Source organism: Sinocyclocheilus grahami, unplaced genomic scaffold (assembly GCF_001515645.1).
Source record: "Sinocyclocheilus grahami isolate Dianchi unplaced genomic scaffold, SAMN03320097.WGS_v1.1 scaffold401.1, whole genome shotgun sequence".
In the NCBI taxonomy this organism is placed as follows: domain Eukaryota; kingdom Metazoa; phylum Chordata; class Actinopteri; order Cypriniformes; family Cyprinidae; genus Sinocyclocheilus; species Sinocyclocheilus grahami.
The window spans coordinates 2154-22712 of NW_015505580.1; the positions used below are offsets into that span (position 1 = coordinate 2154).

General features: G+C 38.6%; 1 long non-coding RNA gene and 2 pseudogenes across 1 annotated transcript; 2 read left to right on the plus strand and 1 right to left on the minus strand.

Annotated features, from left to right (window-relative positions):
* Positions 1–3187: 3187 nt before the first annotated feature.
* LOC107550563 (HLA class II histocompatibility antigen, DQ beta 2 chain-like) lies at positions 3188–3947 on the minus strand (annotated as a pseudogene).
* A 1812-nt stretch (positions 3948–5759) lies between these two features.
* LOC107550575 (major histocompatibility complex class I-related gene protein-like) lies at positions 5760–10284 on the plus strand (annotated as a pseudogene).
* A 2125-nt stretch (positions 10285–12409) lies between these two features.
* On the plus strand, positions 12410–13639 carry LOC107550576 (uncharacterized). Its single transcript, XR_001604678.1, has 3 exons — positions 12410–12613; positions 12752–13014; positions 13411–13639. It is a non-coding gene; the product is annotated as an uncharacterized lncRNA (long non-coding RNA).
* Positions 13640–20559: the final 6920 nt, after the last annotated feature.

The following is a 20559-nucleotide window of genomic DNA, read 5'->3' on the forward strand; positions in this document are numbered from 1 at the left end:
AAAGGGATAGTTCACCCAAAAATGAAAATTGTCATTAATCACTCACCCTCTTGCTATGATTCATGTCAGAATCATAGCAAGGACATTGGACATCCGCGTGGCACAGCTGACACAAAACAGCAAACATAATTTATGTTCAGTGGATACTCTCCAAAATGGCGCTAGGGTGATGCAGAGGAGACGAATTGTTGAAACAAGTCGGTTTTCTTTTTGCACTCAAAAAGTATTCTCGTTGCTTCGTAAAATGATGGTTGAACCTCTGATGTCACATTGATTATTTTACCGATGTCCTTGCTACATTTCTGGACCTTGATCGTGTAAATACCCTTGCTGTCTATGGGAGGTCAGAGAGCTCTCAGATTCCATCAAAAATATCTTAATTTATGTTCCGAAGATGAATGAAGGTCTTACGGGTTTGGAACGACATGAGGGTGAGTAATTAATGACAGAATTTTTATTTTTGGGTGAACTATCCCTGTAACACACTTTTAAAAATTCACTTTGTAATCATGTCAAATGAAATGTTATTAATTAAATTTATGAAGTAAACTAATCTAATTGCATTTAATATAAATTTAAACTATAGTGCATTTTCATTTAAGTGTCTGAAATCAATACATTCAGTTCACACGTAATTATATTCTTTTAAAATAAATTAGTTTCATTATAAGTATGCTAAGGTGTACATAAAGACTCCCACATCCATGCACAGAGGGCAGGGGACTGCATTTTTACACCACATGGTGTCCTGCAAGACTACTGATAGTAAAATATCCACAGAGGATAACCATCTGTCTAAGTTAAAATGCTTACCATTGTTTTACTATGGCAAGAGACAAATGAACAAACATAAAGCTGAATTGTAAATGACAGATTGCCAATATTTGTCTTTAAAGTATTAAACTTAGAAATATGAAGAAAGATTTAGTGTTTCACACTATGTTGTAAACCCTGTATATATACAGTATAGAGCAAACACATCTTGTTGCATCAGCACGAGGATAACAAAGAAGTTGCGCAATTTGCAGACTCGCTGACAAATATTGACTGCTAACAATCTGGCTTATGCATCAATGAATCAACGAAAACTAAACCGATCTGCCTCATAGAACAAAGACAGACGTAACTGGTTGAAATGATGTGCTGTATAACACATACACACAACACATATATTACACAAAACCTCACAGTCCTCTCATGCTAACTCAAAAGGAGTAACAATTTTAAGGACGGAGAAACAGATGAAAGTGCAATTTCAGTGAGTGAAAGTGTTACAGAAACAACGCAAACAGGCACTGAAAACACACACACACACACACACACATACAATGAATTAATAGTGTTTTCCAAAACTCTTCCTCCCTCTCTGCCTTTGTCAACTCTATCCAATTCATTGGAGGTTTGAAATATATTTAAATAAAATCTGCAGATGCTTTTTTTTTGTTCCATTACACAGAACTCTCTTTAATCTAGCCGCACTCAAAAAGCTATTCAAACATCTTACATAAATTATGCTCTCAGTATTAAAATCAAAGGCCAACACCAACAGTCCCAGGGCAGTGGGAGAAAACTTTTGATGGACAGAAGGAGAGAAAGACAAACTTATGATAAGCATATGTCATACTTTTTTAAAAGCCTCACTTAGCCTAGATTTGTCTGCTATCAGCTCAACATCAAAACAATCTGGTGACTCCAGTTTAGCCTATACTATTGAATAGCAATAATTAATAACACGCTTCAATAGAAGATTTAGTCATCATTATTTCTGTTCTGAAAGTGGGATCAAAGAGCCAAGCAAAATGTACAGTATTCTGGATTCACTAAATGATCTGGTTTAATCAAAAAACGAGTTGTGATTACCATTACGCTCAGTTGTATTGGAAAACGTACATTTGGCTTTTAGGGTTGTCCACTGACAAAGATTATAATTTTTATTGCTTATGTGATTGATAAGGGCATTTGTAAGGATAAATAGGATGTAATTTTACAGTGTGTTTTTTGTAAAGTTTTGTCTAATGTGTCTCTAAAGTCACTAAAGGGTGAGTGTATTAAGGGTGTTTTTATTACTTCCTCTTTTTAGCTAAGGATATTTGTTTGTAGATTTTCAACAAATAAATATGGGGCACATTATCTTACAGACTGTAATATGAAGCATTATCAAGTCAAATTGTCCCAAATCTTAATTCAGATAAAAACACGTTTAGGCCTACAGCTACTCCTATTTTAATATAAATGCAATTAAAACATCTGCATTTATGATTTTTTTTTTTAAATGTACGCCTCTTAAATTAACTCATGATACTTTGAATTAATTTTAATGAAACATGAGCATATTCCACCACTGTTCAAAAGTTTAGGGTCAGTAGGATTTTTTTTTTCTTTTAAGAAATTTTATTTACTTTCATTAAGCAATGATGCATTAAATTGATCAAAGTGACAGAAAACACATTTATAATGTTACAAAAGATTTCTATTTTAAATAAATGCATGCAGTTCTTTTGAACTTTGTATTCGTCTTGAAGAAAATACATCACGCTTTCCACAAAAATATTAAGCAGCACTGCTGTTATATAAAGATAATAATAACTGATAATAAACAACAAGAAGCATTTCTTGAGCAGCAAGTCAGCATATTAGAATGATTTCTGAAGGATCATGTGACACTGAAGACTGGAGTAATGATGCTGAAAATTCTGCTTTGCATCACAGCATTACATTTTTAATTTTAAAACATATCCAAATAGAAAAGAGTTCTTTTAAATTGTAATATTATTTTACATTATTACTGTTTTATCATATTTTTAACCAAGTAAACACAGTGAGCATTAGAGACTTCTTTCAAAAAAATATATTAAAAAATTAGAGACTCCAAACTGATGAATGGTAGGGCACAAACAAAGCTTTGAAATAGTGACAACAAACCATTCCATTTTGAGTTGTGATCTGTATGTCACAATATGTGACTGTTCATTTGCATTGTGATGTGATTCAGTAGTTGACTATCATTGCTCATTTTTACTGTAGTAAACAATCCATAGTATAAAGACAATCAGTTTGTCTGAAGATCTTTAGAAGTTTTAAGCATTAAAACTTCTTTAAGCATTAAACTTTCTTTCTCTTAACGGTAAGATCTCACCGTCTCTAGCTCAATGTCCACCTTGTGGAGACCCCTGGAAACACTTAAGATTCATGTGTGAGAATGTTTTGCAATGCACTGCTCCTCAGTGCTGCTCATTGCTTGCAGAAGTAGGAAACAAGCTGTCTGTAAAAGTGTATCACCAGGAATAAATAACATCTCAATCTATGTTACAGAAAAGGATGATGTTTCTTTATCACAGTACACTAACCTGTGTGCATTTTTTGCAGTAGATCAAACCTACATCTGCAATAACCACCCCAAACACCAACCCTGCGGCCCCAGCAATGAGTTTATTCCTGTCAAAGTCCTCCAGAGAAGGATCTAAAATAAAAGACATTCTGCCCATTTCAGTGAAGTTTTTATAGTAATTTATCCATAACACTTTAATTCCATCATAACAGATCTTACCCCAGTAATAGATTATGGGTTTATGGGAGCTGGCATGCTCCACCACATGACACAGGAGATCTTCTCTCCAGGTTTGGGGAAGTATTCCAGGTGGGAGTGGATCTGGTAGTAGCCTACCAGTCTCCATTAGCCAGCTCCTCAGTGGATGTCACATTAGCTTTCATCTTTGTATCATCTCTCATCTACGTCAGGTTGATGGGTTTGGGGTAGAAGTCATAGGCACTGCACACCGGAAGAGCTTTCTCATTCCCTTTTCTGATTCCCTGACTGAACAGATAATACTGGTTTTACTGCGGAAAGGAAAACATACATGAAACACACAAAAATAAGAGGACATGAAATATTGAGAGAGAGAAAAACTGCTTAAAATATACTAACCCACAGGCCATCCAAAATGTAGATGAGCTTGTTTCTTCGTCAGAACAGATTTGGAGAAATTCAGCATCACATCACCTGCTCACCAATGGATCAAATGGGTGCTTTTAAGAATGAGAGTCCAAACAGCTGATAAAACATCACAATAATCCACACTACTACAAGACACACTCTTGACTGTATGCAAAAGTCCGTCTGGTGTCTTCAAGATAAAAGAATTTGACAAAACTTGGTCACTATCACAATATAGGCTACATTACTATACTGCTATCTTTTAGCTTCATCTTTGTTAGATACAGATAAACAACTGACACTTTTTTTTTATAGATATTGTAACTGTAAACAAGTATGCAAACACAAGCAGTTATAATGCATATAAAGATCCTAAATGAGGAAACAGCAGAGTAGATGAGAAAAGAGTACTAAAATGGAATGCTAACCATAGCTTTCTCCAGGTATAGACCAGTAAGTAGACTGTAAAGAGCAGTTATACTGTACTTGGGTTTGCGATGCTTTTGGCAAACGCTGCCGTGTTTGACTAAAAAGCAGGCCAAAATCCAGTTCCACAGTGGTATGTAAAACAATGAATGTCATAATGTGTAAGGCACAGTCAAAATATAGGTGACAGTGACCTCTGGTGGTTAACTTGTGCAATAGTGATGGGAAGGTCGGATTTACAGGGGACATAAACAATTACTTCACCTTCCGAGTCGTTCGTTCATTTGTCACATGACAGACGCATGCAATGAACGGATCGTAAAAGAAAAAAAAGTGTAGGCTACCCTTACGAAAAAGAAGTTTATTCAAGTGTGCTATTAGTATACTTCTTTTAAACTAAAAATGGGAAGGTATACTTTTAGTCTACTTTTTATGTACTTCTCAGAAATGGGCTTTATGTACTTCTCAGAAATATACTTAAAATGACATTTAAGTATACTTGACTTATACTTAGAAAAAGTCTAAATATATTTGAGCTATAATTGTGCTCCGAGAATCCGTGTTTTCATTATTATACTGTAGGGGACACTAGTACACATCTTCTGTACATAATTTCCAAAAAACACAAGTGAAGAAGAAACCGAAACAACAGATGCTTCCACATGTATTCTAACACGATCATCAGACATAAAACAGCATCAAAACTGTGTAACGTTATGGAATCAAATGTCGACCAACGAAGAGGTAATAATAACTGTCAAGCTTTGGGGTGTGTGTTGATCGACTTTATCTGCATTTTGATTATCATTCTGAATCCAATTCATAGTCTTTTTTCAGCTTTTTGTTCAAAATATTGTTTATTTCTTTATTTTTTATTTATGAAACTTATCCACATTCAAGTGTTTAAAAAAAGAATGCATGAAGCTAGAATAAAATGTTTTTGTTTACAAGCAGATACCCTGCTCTTTTGATTATTATTGCCACGCCGAATTGAGGCAGTAATTAAAGCAAAAGGAGCCCCTACCAAGTATTGAGTACATGTACAGTAAATGAACATACTTTCCAGAAGGCCAACAATTCACTAAAAATGTTTTTTTTTATTGATCTTATGAAGTATTCTAATTTGTTGAGATAGTGAATTGGTGGGTTTTTGTTAAATGTGAGCCAAAATCATCACAATTAAAAGAACCAAAGACTTAAACTTTAAACTTCAGTCTGTGTGCATTGCATTTACTTAATACACGAGTTTCACAATTTGAGTTGAATTACTGAAATAAATGAACTTTTTTTTCCACGACATTCTAATTTATTGAGATGCACCTGTATGTAGTTAGTTTGTCTTAGTAGTAGAAAATGTCTCATATGTACACATTGTATATTCCTTGTGTATCCACAGATGTTCACTTGTTGATGGCATTTGTAACGTATATAGCTGGACAGACACCATTTCCTGAGTTCAGTGCTGTGCTGATGTTAGATGATGTGCAAATAGGATATTATGACTCGGTCACATGGAAACCTGTCTATCGCACTAACAGTACTGATGTGCAGTTCCATGAAGAAGAACAAAAGGATGCTGATATTGTATTTCGCGATATGTATAACATCTTTAAAGAAAGAGCATTTTATCTCAAGGAGCAGCAAAATCACACAGATGGTAAGTGCAACCCAAAATAATTATAACATACAAAAGACTTAATAACCAATGTAACTTTTAAGTGTTTATGCAAATAGCATATACAACTTTTGACATATAAGCAAGAAAGCTACATGTGCTAGAGACAGTAATTTAAAAAAAATATATTAATAAGTCTTAATATTTGTTTTCCGAAGGTATACAAGTTCATCAGAGAATTGCTGGATGTGAATTGTTAAACGATGATAAACCAGGTCTACTTTAGAGATGGGATGCTTTAGATGGACAAAATATAGAAGAGTTCATTTTTGACATAGAAAACAACAAAACCCAGACAAAAATGACATGGCGGCCATGGGACCAACATAAATGGATTCGTGTAAAGTATATGTATAAAAATGTTTATCACCCTCTTTGCATGAAAGTTTTGCGGAGGTATTTGTATATGGAAAAGAACAACGTGCTGAGAAAAGGTAAGAGAAATCTGTTTCTTCAGAGGTGGTAAGAGTACTAGAATATTCTACTCAAGTAAAAGTACCATTACATTAATGAAATTTTACTTGAGTACAAGTAAAAATACCAGTCTAAAAATCTACTCAAGTAAAAGTAAAAAGTAGCTCATTTAAAATGTACTCAGAGTAAAAGTTACTTACATTTTAACAGCGGGAGGGGGGCAAAATAGGATAGGCCTATAAATCTCAAACTAGTTGTTTTTAATTAAAGGAACACCTTTACAAGTTAAACTGCAATAACCAAAAACATGTTGACATTTAAAACATTTGGGGAGGTATGTGAGATTTTAATGCAGACCATCCCACCAAGTAGGCAGAAAAAACAAGTTATATTCTGGCTACCGACAAAACAAGCTAAGAACCATTTATGAAATTTTTAATTGCTTTTGAAGGGTTAGAAAATCAAGACTTCACAATGGTTATTTCAGTAGCATGAAAAACAAAATGAATATTATTATAAATTATACAAAGAAAGCAAGCAAAGGACAGTAAAGTGGTGCATGACTTCAGTCTAATGTGAGCTATGCACTTTTGCAAAAACTCCCATAATCACTGAAGCAAATCAATCACATTTATTTTGCACTTTGTTGTTTATGATTATGACAGAATTTGAGAATGCACATTCAGAATTCAGTCAGTAAGCGCGCACACTTGAACAACTCCGGCGTTCTCCGCGGTGATGAGTCAAAACGCCTCTGATTGGACATTGCATTCATAAACACAACAGAAAGTTGTTTATTGAACTGCTGTAAAAAAATCTATAATCGTGCTGATTTTTGTCACTCTTCATGTGATATTGATTAATATATGAAATTATAGAAATATATACATTTTCTGTCCCTATCTTCAATTTCGTGAGCATTCTAAATGCATTTTAATAGACTGAATCACGCAGTGAAAGAACGCACTCTAAATGCGCAGAGATGGTCCTCCACCTTTACAAGTTAAACTGCAATAACCAAAAACATGTTGACATTTAAAACATTTGGGGAGGTATGTGAGATTTTAATGCAGACCATCCCACCAAGTAGGCAGAAAAAACAAGTTATATTCTGGCTACCGACAAAACAAGCTAAGAACCATTTATGAAATTTTTAATTGCTTTTGAAGGGTTAGAAAATCAAGACTTCACAATGGTTATTTCAGTAGCATGAAAAACAAAATGAATATTATTATAAATTATACAAAGAAAGCAAGCAAAGGACAGTAAAGTGGTGCATGACTTCAGTCTAATGTGAGCTATGCACTTTTGCAAAAACTCCCATAATCACTGAAGCAAATCAATCACATTTATTTTGCACTTTGTTGTTTATGATTATGACAGAATTTGAGAATGCACATTCAGAATTCAGTCAGTAAGCGCGCACACTTGAACAACTCCGGCGTTCTCCGCGGTGATGAGTCAAAACGCCTCTGATTGGACATTGCATTCATAAACACAACAGAAAGTTGTTTATTGAACTGCTGTAAAAAAATCTATAATCGTGCTGATTTTTGTCACTCTTCATGTGATATTGATTAATATATGAAATTATAGAAATATATACATTTTCTGTCCCTATCTTCAATTTCGTGAGCATTCTAAATGCATTTTAATAGACTGAATCACGCAGTGAAAGAACGCACTCTAAATGCGCAGAGATGGTCCTCACTGCAGAACACAAGATCCAGGGGGCGTGGTTGGATCCAGATCCAACTCCTCCCACCTTACATATACCTAAACCTACCTGTCTCCACCCCCTGATCCCTAAGCCCACCCATCTCCACTCCTAAACCTACCAATCTCCACCCCTTAGATGTGGATCCAACCACGCCCCCTGGATCTTGTGTTCTGCAGTGAGGGGCTACTGTGTTTTTCACCTACTCGATACTAGGGAAGTATGTGATATAGATATAGCCATCATGTGCAGAAAAGTCTACCAGAGAGGAGGAACTATAGTAATACTCTCTTGCATTATGGGAAGTACAAAATAGCAGAAGTGAAAATTAAAACGGCATGGGACAGAATTGACTGGCACTTTGAATAATGAATACTTAAATGCACTTTCTATCAATATTATAGCCTAAGACCGCACTAATCCTAAGCCTACCAATCTCCACCCCTTAGATGTGGATCCAACCACGCCCCCTGGATCTTGTGTTCTGCAGTGAGGGGCTACTGAATACACACGCGCACTAGTCTAAATCTACTAGACTTCACAGCACTCTTTGGGTATTTTTTATTTTTATTTTTTGCAAAATACTCGATAATGTCAGATATCGCACATTGTTAAAACAGCAATTACGGTATTATCGCAGACGAGTCCTGCACCACTGTCTTTTTGGCTAATTTGTGCAAAACCTCTTGCTAAACTGTCAAAGCTTCATTTTAATCACCAATGCAACAATGCAAGTATTTACCTTACCTCTACATGTTTGCGAAGGTTTGATGTCTAGATTTTATAAGCTGCTAGTTTGGTCTCCCTAGGGCCTAGGCAAACACAGCTTACACTGCATAATAGAGCTTAAATATGGCCAGGGGTTCACTTCATTCTCTTCAAGTTCATTTTCAGCTGGGTCTGCACCACTAACTTCTTGTTCGTCTCCATCTTTCTTGTGATTTTAGCGCTAGTTTCTTCTCCTGCCCATTATTTACTGCAGTAGTTTCAATGTAATTATTTACTTTCCACCTCTGTGTTTCTCTAAATCCTTTATGAAGCATTACAAAACACTTTTGCAACAGTAACACTACTCATCCTTCTCTATAGTAAAACCCAGAGTCAGATTCATGAATAAGACCCTCTCAGACTCTCAAGGGCTTCAGATCAGCTGTCTGGCCACTGGTTTTTACCCCCGCCACATTAACCTGACCCTGTTCAGAGATGGTCAGCCTGTGGATGATGATCAGATCACAGGAGGAGAGATTCTGCCCAACGGAGACAGAACGTACCAGATGAGGAAGAGTTTGGTGATCAGTGAAGAAGAACTATGTGAGGAACATAAATACAACTGCACAATGAAGCACCTCAATTTGGAAAACAAACTGGACATCACATATGGTAAAGAAAAAAAAACAATTGAATAACAAAACAAAAAAAATCTTCATATCTCTGTAACGTACTGTTATCACTTTTTTTAACTCACCATTTTCAGATGTGGCTGAATGTGACCCAGGATCTTTCAGTCATTCAATAGTTTTCAGTGTGCTGGTGTTCATGTGTGTAGCTGTTCTCATAATAATTGCAGTCATCATATGGAGGAAGAGACGAGCTGCTGGTAAATGTTCTGTTCAGTCCAGTCCTAATGCTCAATTAGATGAAAATTCATTGCATGCAGTTTTGTTTCTGTAGTGTTGCTTTGTATCTATCATGGTTTTACTATCTTATTTTTATTCAGGACAGGGAACTGGGACATCACAGAGTAAATACTCCCCTACTCCATGTGAGTAAATTGTTTTGTAAAGTAATATGAATTCAACAACATGTTCTTTTTATGGTTAATTTTGTGAACTTTCTAGAAATGACAACCAAAGTATTTTTTCTTCATTTCAGCTTCGATGCGCGATAAAACATGAAAAGTTAAAAGTGCTTGTTGGATGCTATTTTTGTGCTATGATGGCCTTCAAATGACATAAAAAAAATACAAAGACAAAGGAACATATGTAGGTAAATGTATGCAGTATGCAACATAAAACTTGGCATATGTGGCCTGAAATCATAATAGGGCCTTTCACACTGCAGGAACCTTTTCATAGTACCAGAACTAATTGTGGAACTACCCACTTTTCGGCGTGTTCACACCGCCGGAACTGGGAGCGATTTTAGTACCGGACTGCCTTTTTCGAGAACCAAATTAGCTCCTACTCCGGAGCAGGGTCTAACCAACACAACTGGTACTAATCGAGACACAAGTAGACATTGATTGGCCAAACGCGTATGAAAACGCCCTCACCCGCCATGGTTTAAAACTCTGTGTAAACATACTGTAAGCATGTCAATTTATTTCGCAAGTATGGAGGACAGCGATAGATGGACGGACGCTGAAGTGAAGGCACTTGTAGCAAATGTAGCACTGCCAGTTGTCGTTGGAGATTCTTAGTCCTCCTTCCCGTTCTTTCAATCGCTTTACGTATACGTCGACTTTCCATGTCCATTATTGTGAAACCCGCGAGACACAACAAAACACAGCTCCGATCACAGCGTCCTCCATCCTCCTGTTGTTAATGTTGTTCTTCTTTGTTTCTGTTGTTGAACGCCGCGCACAAATGACGTCGCTGTCGACCGGCTTACATCACTTCTTAGTACACACGGTGCGAAAGGGCCTATTAATATTGTTTAGGAACTATTGTATTATAGGAACTATTGGAATTATTGTATTTCTGTGGGATTTCTGGGCAGTTGTGGCCTAATGGTTAGAGAGTTGGACTTGGACTAATCCAAAGGTTGAAGGTTAGAGTCTCAGTACCGGCAGGAAAGGTGGGGGACTGATTGTACAGCACTCTCCTCAGTGCTCTTCAGTGCTTTTCATATCCACAACTGAGCAAGGCACCTAAACCGCAATTGCACACCGGGCCCTGCAGCACTGCTCTGGCTGTGTGTTTAAAACTCTTTGTGTGTCCACTTGGATGGGTGAAATGCAGAGCATAAATTCCAAGTATGGGAAAGTCACGTCACTTTAACTTTCTGTCATGGCAACTCTAGTTTGGTTTGTGCTGCAACTGCTAGCAAACCCTAAATGTCAAGCAGCAAGCTCATTGGCATATGATGCTATAGAAACCAATCAGCTGCGCCATGTAGAAAACTATGTGATTGCTATCAGTTATACAGTATGTACTATGTAACCAGTCTGTGCCATATTGAGTTTCAAGACAAAACTTTGTATTTCTGTTGAGAGTTTGGCATGGTAACAGATTTTACAATGTTAATGTATTTGGTCTTGGCAGAACAGATCTGCTATGCTGCTGCTGCTACTGCAGAGCAAGGAGAGAGATACTGCCAATACGTACATGGACACACTGCTGTGTGCATTTAACATGCTGCTGTTAACTTGTTCCCCTGCGTCATGATCTCCGCTCCAAGTTTGTATGTTTGTTGTATTATTGTGTAGTTGTCCCGCAAAAGTATCTGAGTTCTGAGAGTTGCAGATGGATGAGTTCTGTAGACATATTCCTGGTGTCCTGGTTATTCTTTGACATATGTTTCATTTCATTCCTTTCCATTCTGTTTACTTGTTTTTCCTGCTGTGTAAAATCTGCTTGTGTAATATGGTTATTGCCTTTAACAAATACAATTATGGAAGAGTACCAAAACAGAACATGTATCTTTTCTATTTTCAGAAAATAGATCTACTAACAAATTATTCATATTTTGGTAGTTCTTTAAGGTACATTAACATTAGCTCATGTAGTATATCAAGAATGAGCAATTATAGAATTAGAATTATTACTTTTACAGCACTTACAGCTCATTTACTACACATGGTCAATGTAATTTCTATATACAGTATGCTAAAAGTTTTACAATTTGTATTTTGAACGTGAATGAACATGAAATAAAAAATGAAAATAATTATTATTAAATGCTGTAAAAATGTTGTTTATTGTTAGTTGATGATACTTAATGCATTAACTAATGTTAACAATTAAAACTTACTGTAAAGTGTAAGAAACAGGAAAAGCCACCTGTTTGATAAAAACAATAAATGTTTTGTATGAGGATACTGAACAGTTATCCCATTCTCTGATTCTTCCCTTATATGTTTAATGCAGCATATGTGAATCTGACTTTGACTGTCTCTGCTTGATTTGGTTTCTGTCATGTGACCTTTTCCTATAAACAGAGTTGATGCCAGGCTGGCTCTGAATTCAGAATGGGTTGCAAGTGTTTGTTGGCTCCTTGTAAGAATTTGACAGGTTTGCACTGGTTCCCCCGGGATGCTGACAGAGCTGGATTGTGGCTGAAGGCGGTGGGTTGGCCATCAGCTCCTGACACATCAAGAATGTTTGTATGTAACAAACTTTTTTCCCGGGAGAGCTTTTACAGACATGTGGACGTTGGCATTGCTCATCTCCGACGAGAAGACGCTGAACGAAGTCCCAAATATCTTTCCATCCCTGCAGGGCAGCCAGTAAGTGTCTTAATAACCATGATCTTGTCTATCTTGCTGTCCTTTGTTATTTAATAATGAATAAAATAAACAGTTATTATTAACAATGACATGATCAAAGACCTGTTCGGATAAACAAGGTGTTTTTTTTTCTTTCAGTTTCACTTGAGCTGCTGGCTGGAAATACTGGAGTTTTGCCCAGTGACCGCAGCTGAAGGAGGAAGTCTAAATATGGTCACTGGTGAGATGAATTTATCATGACATCACAAAACAAGCAGCAGCCACGCTTCCGGGTTCTTCACACAGTCAGATTAGAAATGGCTATTCAGAGCAAATGCAATTATAATCAAAGTTATAGTAATGTTAAGCCTATAATTGTAACTATTTTTGTTAAATAAAGGTTATTAGAACATGATACCTATGTTTTATAGCGAGGAAATGCACATTGTTTTTGAACTCCAAAAAAAAAACTTTATTCAACAATTATATTTTGCTGGAAATGTAGCAGGTTGTTCATTAATTCTGGTGACATTAATATTTCAAATACAATTTATTGTGAATTTATTAATGTTTAAATTTTTTTTTTAAATGGCTATATCTTAAAATGTGCCTTGTACATCAAGAAATAATCTTGTTGTGTTCAGAATTTTCATTACAATCAGCTGACATATCTTGATGAGGCCTTAATAAAGCTTTTCTTGTTTATCATATCATATCATATTTTAACATATATTTCTAAATGAACTTTAATATGATGTTATACACAATCTTTTTCAACATTTGAATTTGAAAGACCTACCAACAGAATGAGTTGCTAGCACAAGCTGAAAATACCAGTCATCTGGTTTAACTACACTACTGCTAATGCATGCCTTTGTTCTCTTTACTATTGCAACCTATTTTATGCTTTCTTGTACTGAGAAGCAACAGGAGTTCCTTGATTTTGAATGTATTGTGTTCCTTCTTTATGTTTCAGGCTAAAAGTGTAGCTTGGCTGGTGTTTTCTCATGTTTATATCTTAATTGTTAACATCAATTAATCAAATCTTTTTGGAAAGCCTGTATAACAAATAAGCATATTTTCAATAAAACAGACTTACAGATATTTAACTTAGTGGGGTTTTGTTTAGGGGTGGGCTTAGATAGGAACCTTCTATACAGGGGCAGTCGTGGCCTAATGGATAGAGAGTCGGACTTGTAACCCGAAGGTTGCGGGGGTCGAGTCTCAGGTCTGGCAGGGATTGTACTGTAGGTGGGGGGAGTGAATGTACAGCACTCTCTTCCACCTTTAATACCATCTTGAGCAAGGCACCGAACCCCCAACTGTTACCTGGGAGCCGCAGCAATATGGCTGCCCACTGCTCCGGGTGTGTGTGTTCACGGTGTGTGTGTGTGTGTGTGTGTGTTCACTACTGTGTGTGTGCACTTGGATGGATTAAATGCAGAGCACAAATTCTGAGTGTGGGTCACCATACTTGGCCACACATCCCTTCTTCTGTAAAACCCATTTAGAGATATAGTCCCTCCCATTTGGAGCAGCCCCAAGAAAGACCCATGTAGGTTAAGAAAGTTTTAATATATTGTTGTGTCAGTTTGTTTTTTGACCACTAGATGGTACTGCTTAAAACATAAGCAACATGAAATATAAAGGGTTGCATTTAACCACATATCTCAATGCATCAGATCTTTTGTAATAATAAAAATATCATGAATGTTGCGAAAATTGTAAAAATGTAATTAAAGTACACAAAATATTTCAATTAATATCTAATCTGGCATTTACATAGTTTTATAAAAAAATGTACCTATGCCCACAACCAGTCCAGAAATGATTTTATTGAGCCTAAAATTTGTTTGCATTGCAGATTCATGATGTGAGACAAAAATGATGCTGCGTATTTGTGTGTTAGAGCAAAGAGTAGGCTTACTGTGTATAATCATAATGCTTTACTATAGGCCTAATTATTATATATACCCAACTATCCATAGTTATATTTATTATACTGTATATGTTATTTGTTTAACATATGTTACATCCAAATTCCCTTGCATAATTTCTATTGCACATCTGTACATACAATATATTTTCTGTTGTCTTTTTGTCTATTGTGTATTGTTTTCACATTTTAATCACTTTTATTTTGTTATCTATCTTGTCACTTGTCATCCCATCTGTGCAGTGGATGCTTCTGTCACCCAGACAAATTCCCTGTGTGTGTGAGCACACTTAGCAATTAAGCTCTTTCTGATTCAGATTATTAGTGTGCATAATCTGTTTTTCCATGCCAGCTGGATTCAGCCGGATACTTTTGCCAGTGCTCTGGGGTGCGTTTCCCAAAAGCAACTATGGTCACAAGTTCCATCATTGCCAATAGAGGTTAATGGAACGAACAACCATAGATAGCTAACAATGATTTTGGGAAATACACCCCTGAAGTGATGGTTAAAATGGCTAAACTATGTAGGCCTATAGCTTTATTAAGCAAAAATGCAACCTTTCAGAATTAATAAACAGATTTAGCACAGCGTGCTAACTTTCAAGTGCTGATTGCTGAACAAATAAACCCCCTTAACCTATAATTCTACACCAAATACTTGACCTATAGCGATAACTATATATATATATCAATATTGCTGCTCCCTATACACAGAGTCTGTGTAGAGCACCTAAGTGGGTACCATCTCATTTTCATGGGGACATCAGATGCAGTTTCATCCAAGGAGGCCACCCTTACATTAGTCTTGCGTAGTCAGACCTTCAGAATGACGGCAGAAGTTCTGGGAACCTTGGCCGCTTTGAATGGCCAAGGCCCGCCCAAGAGACCATATGACTGACAGGTAAAGCAACCAATCGCATTTAGTTTTGAGCGATTTTGTTTTGTCATGTTTAGAGGCATGGTAATGTCCCCACAATAGCAGACCAGTGTGTAAAACTCTTGGACATATTTAAAAATTCTGTGCCATGAACTTTAAATATTTCACACACTGACAATTTTTTTTTCATTCATCCAATTAAAAAAATTTAGGGTAATGATTCACATCTATATTTTTTAACTTGAGCCAATGAAAAATAAATAAATTGCCCTTAGAGCAAACATTTTTTTTAATTAAATGAACGAAACATTTTTTTCAGTGCATACTTTTGAAAGTCTGAGGCTGAGACCACCCTTACATAGTCTGCCATGATCACATTAATCCATGATTTTCTTAAGTAATCTGCATTACAAAAATATGAAATTATTAAAGATAAACAGACAAAATTATGATTAAAAATGAACAGCAATGAGATATTGAGCATATCTCACTTTTTTAACCGAGACTGGAAAGACCGGTTAGACCAGCAAAGAATTCCAATCATTAGCTAAAGTCACTTCTTTAATTTGTAGTTGGAAGGCTGTAACACCCAGCAACAAGATCATACCCTAAAGTGCGGGGATTCATTTACTGACAGAATGCAGTGTCTTCTGTGTCTTTTGTCATATTTGACAGCTGTTAAAGCAGGTAAGTCAGTTTACAGCTATTCTTGTGATCATGATCTGCACATGGGCCCCCTGACTATATACTACTCTGGGGCACGAGAGGGGGTATCTTGGGCACTTATTAATTTTCCTATCTCTGGCTAGATTCCATAAACTAATGTGTTCATACTACATGAGTAAATCAAATGAAAGTATCAGTGATATCTTTATTTGATAACTTTGTTTGTTTCAACATGTTTAGTATGTATTTAATCTGAATATAGTCAGTTTATAGACAAAATGCTAAAACAGTGTTATTTTTTATCCATCAAAAAGGGGAACTAAAAAGGGGAACATGTTTTACAGTGTTGTGAAACCTGTTACTAAGACTTATTTGATAAACGTATTATTTCTTACAAAATAATTTAATTATGTATTATGCCACTATACATTCTTTTTTGGGGGGAGCAGATTTGTTTTTGATTCTTTATTTATTTATTTATAGCAAGGGAGACAGACGGAAATCAAACTATTTTTGGAAGGGTAGGTCTATGCCATCATGGGTGACATTTTACATGTACTCCCTCTTTTAATAGTACAGGTATACAGCAGATGCATCAGCCTTGGGCTATAAGTCCAGATACTGCACATAACTTCCTAAATTTGATCACACAGAATGTGTTGGCGGAGTTGAAATCGGAGGCCGTCAAGCCGGACATTTCTGCTCCGGTTAGTGACGCTCGGTGTTTGCATACTCTATCACAGATGAAGTCAATTAAATGCAATATTTCTCAAATATATAGACGTCTCTGAAACGTTTTCATGAGAAATATACTGATTATGTACTGCTTAATACATCGCCATCTGTTCAAGAATAAAGTTCGACGTAAATATACTATTTAAATACTAATAAAAGGGGGAATATATGCTTTCATCAGTGTTTTATGATAAACGTGACTCAATATAACATTGCGACTACAGTAAAAAAGCTTTTACTGTTCTTAAAACACAGATTTGTGGCTATTGTTGGAATTGAAAAGGTAGAACAAACCCGAAACACACGTGATAGTTGTCATGCGGAGAATCTGGCTAATCGAGAAACGTCTGTGTCGTCATCAAGGCTCCTGCAGCCGCTCTGGAGAAACTGCGCCGGCTGAGTCAAGTAGATATAACTGCAGACCGGAGATCTCCAAAATGGGGCGTGAACTCCAAAAGTGGGCAGAACCTCCAAAATGGGGCGGGGTCTCCTCGCCACAAAGACTTTCACCATTGGCTGTGGCTCCAGCCAATTGTTATTGACTTGCATTTCAAAATAAAACTTTATAAATTGAACATTGTTTTCTAGTTAATCTAAAATAAAATATGCTATATAAATAAATATTCTCCGTGAGAGCAGAGCCCAAAGCTCGTGGCCAGTGTTGTTCAGACTGGAGTTTGAACCTTTGCTTAATGATATAAACGGGAATCACCCTCGAGCTCTCCCGCAAGTCCCAGGGCAGCTCAGGGGAAAGATGGGAGGAAGCCACGCCCTATTTTGGAGCTCCCACCCCGTTTTGGAGTTCCCGCCCCCATTTGGAGATCTCCAGGCTGCAGTTATACCCTTCTCGGCTGAGTCGGCTGCTCTCAGGGAGTGGGAGTAGGGGTGCTGAGGGGGCTACAGCACCCCCTGTTTTCACATGGTTGCAAATGCAACGCCAAGTTTGTTCATGTAAATTTATTCAGTTTTAGCATTTATTAATTTATTTGTAATGATCTCTGAAATGTAAATTGTAAGTGGGCTATAATAAACCCATGTTTATCTTTATAAACATGATTAATTTTACTCGTGATGTTTTCTATATGGGATGATTAGCCTAATCCTCATGAACACGTGACGCTAGCGCGTGGCATCAGACATGAACTATACAGAATGCGAACAAGATTAACTTTAATACAAGGAGACAATGGCTCAAAAGCGAATTTCAGATTCTTTTAAATGCCAATCTCAGCAAAAACCCCAAAACATCCAGGAGGGTGGTAGAGCAGAGGCGGAACACGGGGGAGGGATGGAGGGCCAGGGCCATGCAGGGGAACAGGATCAGAATCGCAGAACAGTGGTGGGCTTGGGCCGTGGAGCAGAGGGCAAGACCATGGGTCATGGTGCAGTGGTGGACCTGGACCATGGGGCAATGGCAGACCTGAGCACTGGAGCCATGGTGGAACAGGGCCATGAAGCAGAGGCAGGTCTAGGCTGTGGAGCAGAGGTGGGCCTGGACCGTGGAGCAATGGCGGACAGTGAAGCACTGGAGGACCTGGGCCATGGATCAGAGGCAGACTGTGGAGCAATGGAGCAGGAGACCACCAGGTCAGATCCAGAGGAGCATGGAGGCATGGCGGAGGCGACAGAGCAGGAAGGCAGGGTGGAGCCGGCAGAGCAGGAAGGCATGGCGGAGCCGGCAAGGCAGGAAGCCATGGCGGAGCAGAGGACCACCAGGTCAGCAGTGCAGACAGGAGCAAAAATCTCCACAGTGGAACAGATGACCACCACAGCAAAGCAGGGATCCACCAAGGCGGATCAGGCGTGACTGGAACAGAGGGCACAGAGAGGTTAACAGTGGCCTCTGCTGCCTCAACAGGACAAGCAGTGAGATCATGGACAGCCTCCTTGGTCGTGACAGGGCAGACTGTGAGTTCATGAACGGTCTCCTTGGCCGTGACAGGGCAGACTGTGAGTTCATGAACGGCCTCCTTGGCCGTGACAAGGCAGACTGTGAGTTCATGAACGGCCTCCTTGGCCGTGACAGGGCAGACTGTGAGTTTATGAACGGCCTCCTTGGCCGTGACAGGGCAGACTGTGAGTTTATGAACGGCCTCCTTGTCCATGACCGGACAGGCAGAGAGTTCAGAAGTGGATGCTGCCGCCTCGTGAGGTTCTGCAGCTGAAGCTGCCATCTCTGGAGGTTCTGCAGTGGACGCGGCCACCTCTGAGGCAGACTCATGTACACGACAGGCCTCTGGGGCAGACTCGTGGACAGGAAAGGCCTCTAGAGTGCAGTGTGCAGCCTAAACACTCAGGATGGCTAATGCCATAACAGGAAGTACTGAGGATAGGAGAACAGCCTCTGTGAAAGCCAGTGCTGAGGCCCTGGGGATGCCAGCTACTCGCACTGACATCAATGGTGGGTCCATCACACTGGCAATCAGTCCTGGCCCAAACTCAGCATCCGCAGGAGTACTATAGCCCCCCCAAAAATCCTGTGCGAAACTTGCATGGTATCTGTAGCATGACGAGACTCTGGCATGGCGACTGTGGCATTACGAGGCTCAGGTGTGGCAGCTATCTTGGCCAGGGCATGACGTGAGCAGGCCCTGGAGTTGCAGGCATGACGTGAGCATGCCCTGGAGTGGCAGGCATGATGTGAGCAGGCCCTGGAGTTGCAGGCATGACGTGAGCAGGCCCTGGAGTTACAGGCATGACGTGAGCAGGCTCTGGAGTGGCAGGCATGACGTGAGCAGGCCCTGGAGTGTCAGGCATGACGTGAGCAAATCCTGACATGACAGTTGGGATGTGAAAATGCTCTGGTGCAGAGGGTGCAGCACAATTGCGGGGCTCCTCATCCGCAATCCCCACAGTAAACGAGGAACCACTCAACCAGAATGCAAAGTCAATATATTTAGCCAGAGTCCAGTGCTGAGTGTGACGTGGCATTAACTGAGATATTTCCATTGTGAGGCCAAAACGGAAGATGTCTTTAAGTGCCACATCATTAAAGTCTACTAAATGGCACAGTCCACAAAAGTTGTCCACGTAATCCTCAATCACCCGATGGCTTTGACGTAACTGTAGAAGTGCAACTGCTGGGATAATTTTTTCGATCGAGTATTCTGTAACAATTAGTCCACTGAAGGCGAGTTGTGATGAACCCAAGTGTAGTTTTATTCAAAGTAATCCAAAATACAAAAAGACTTGACTTGGCATGAACAGACTTGAACAGACTTGACTCAGCATGAAGACTTGACATGAACAGAAACACAAACTCACCAACAGCAGGTTACACGGATCAATACTCGACAAATGACAAAGGCAACATGAGGGCTATTTATATCAAACAACAACATATGACACAAACCAACCAATGGGAAACAAGGCACATGACTACAGCAACCAATCACAACATGACACACAAGGTGGATTCGACTTCATGCGGCGCCGCGCAAAACGATCGGCGGCTGACTTGAAGCAGTGCATGGCGGTTAGAAATTTGTCCGACTTGAACCTGCGCTGACGCCACGTCACTGTCACATGTGGCATCAAAGTACCGCAATAGTGTTTCGAGAGCAGCCGGCTGACTCAGCTAACGCAGCTTTTTCAGAGCGACTGCAGGAGCGCTGATGTCGACACAGCTGTTTCACGATTGGCCAAATTCACCACATGACAACAATGACGTGTGTTTCTAACATCTTCAATTTCAATACTGCTCACAAATCTGTGTTTTAGAACAGTAAAAGCTTTTTTACTGTAGTCGCAATG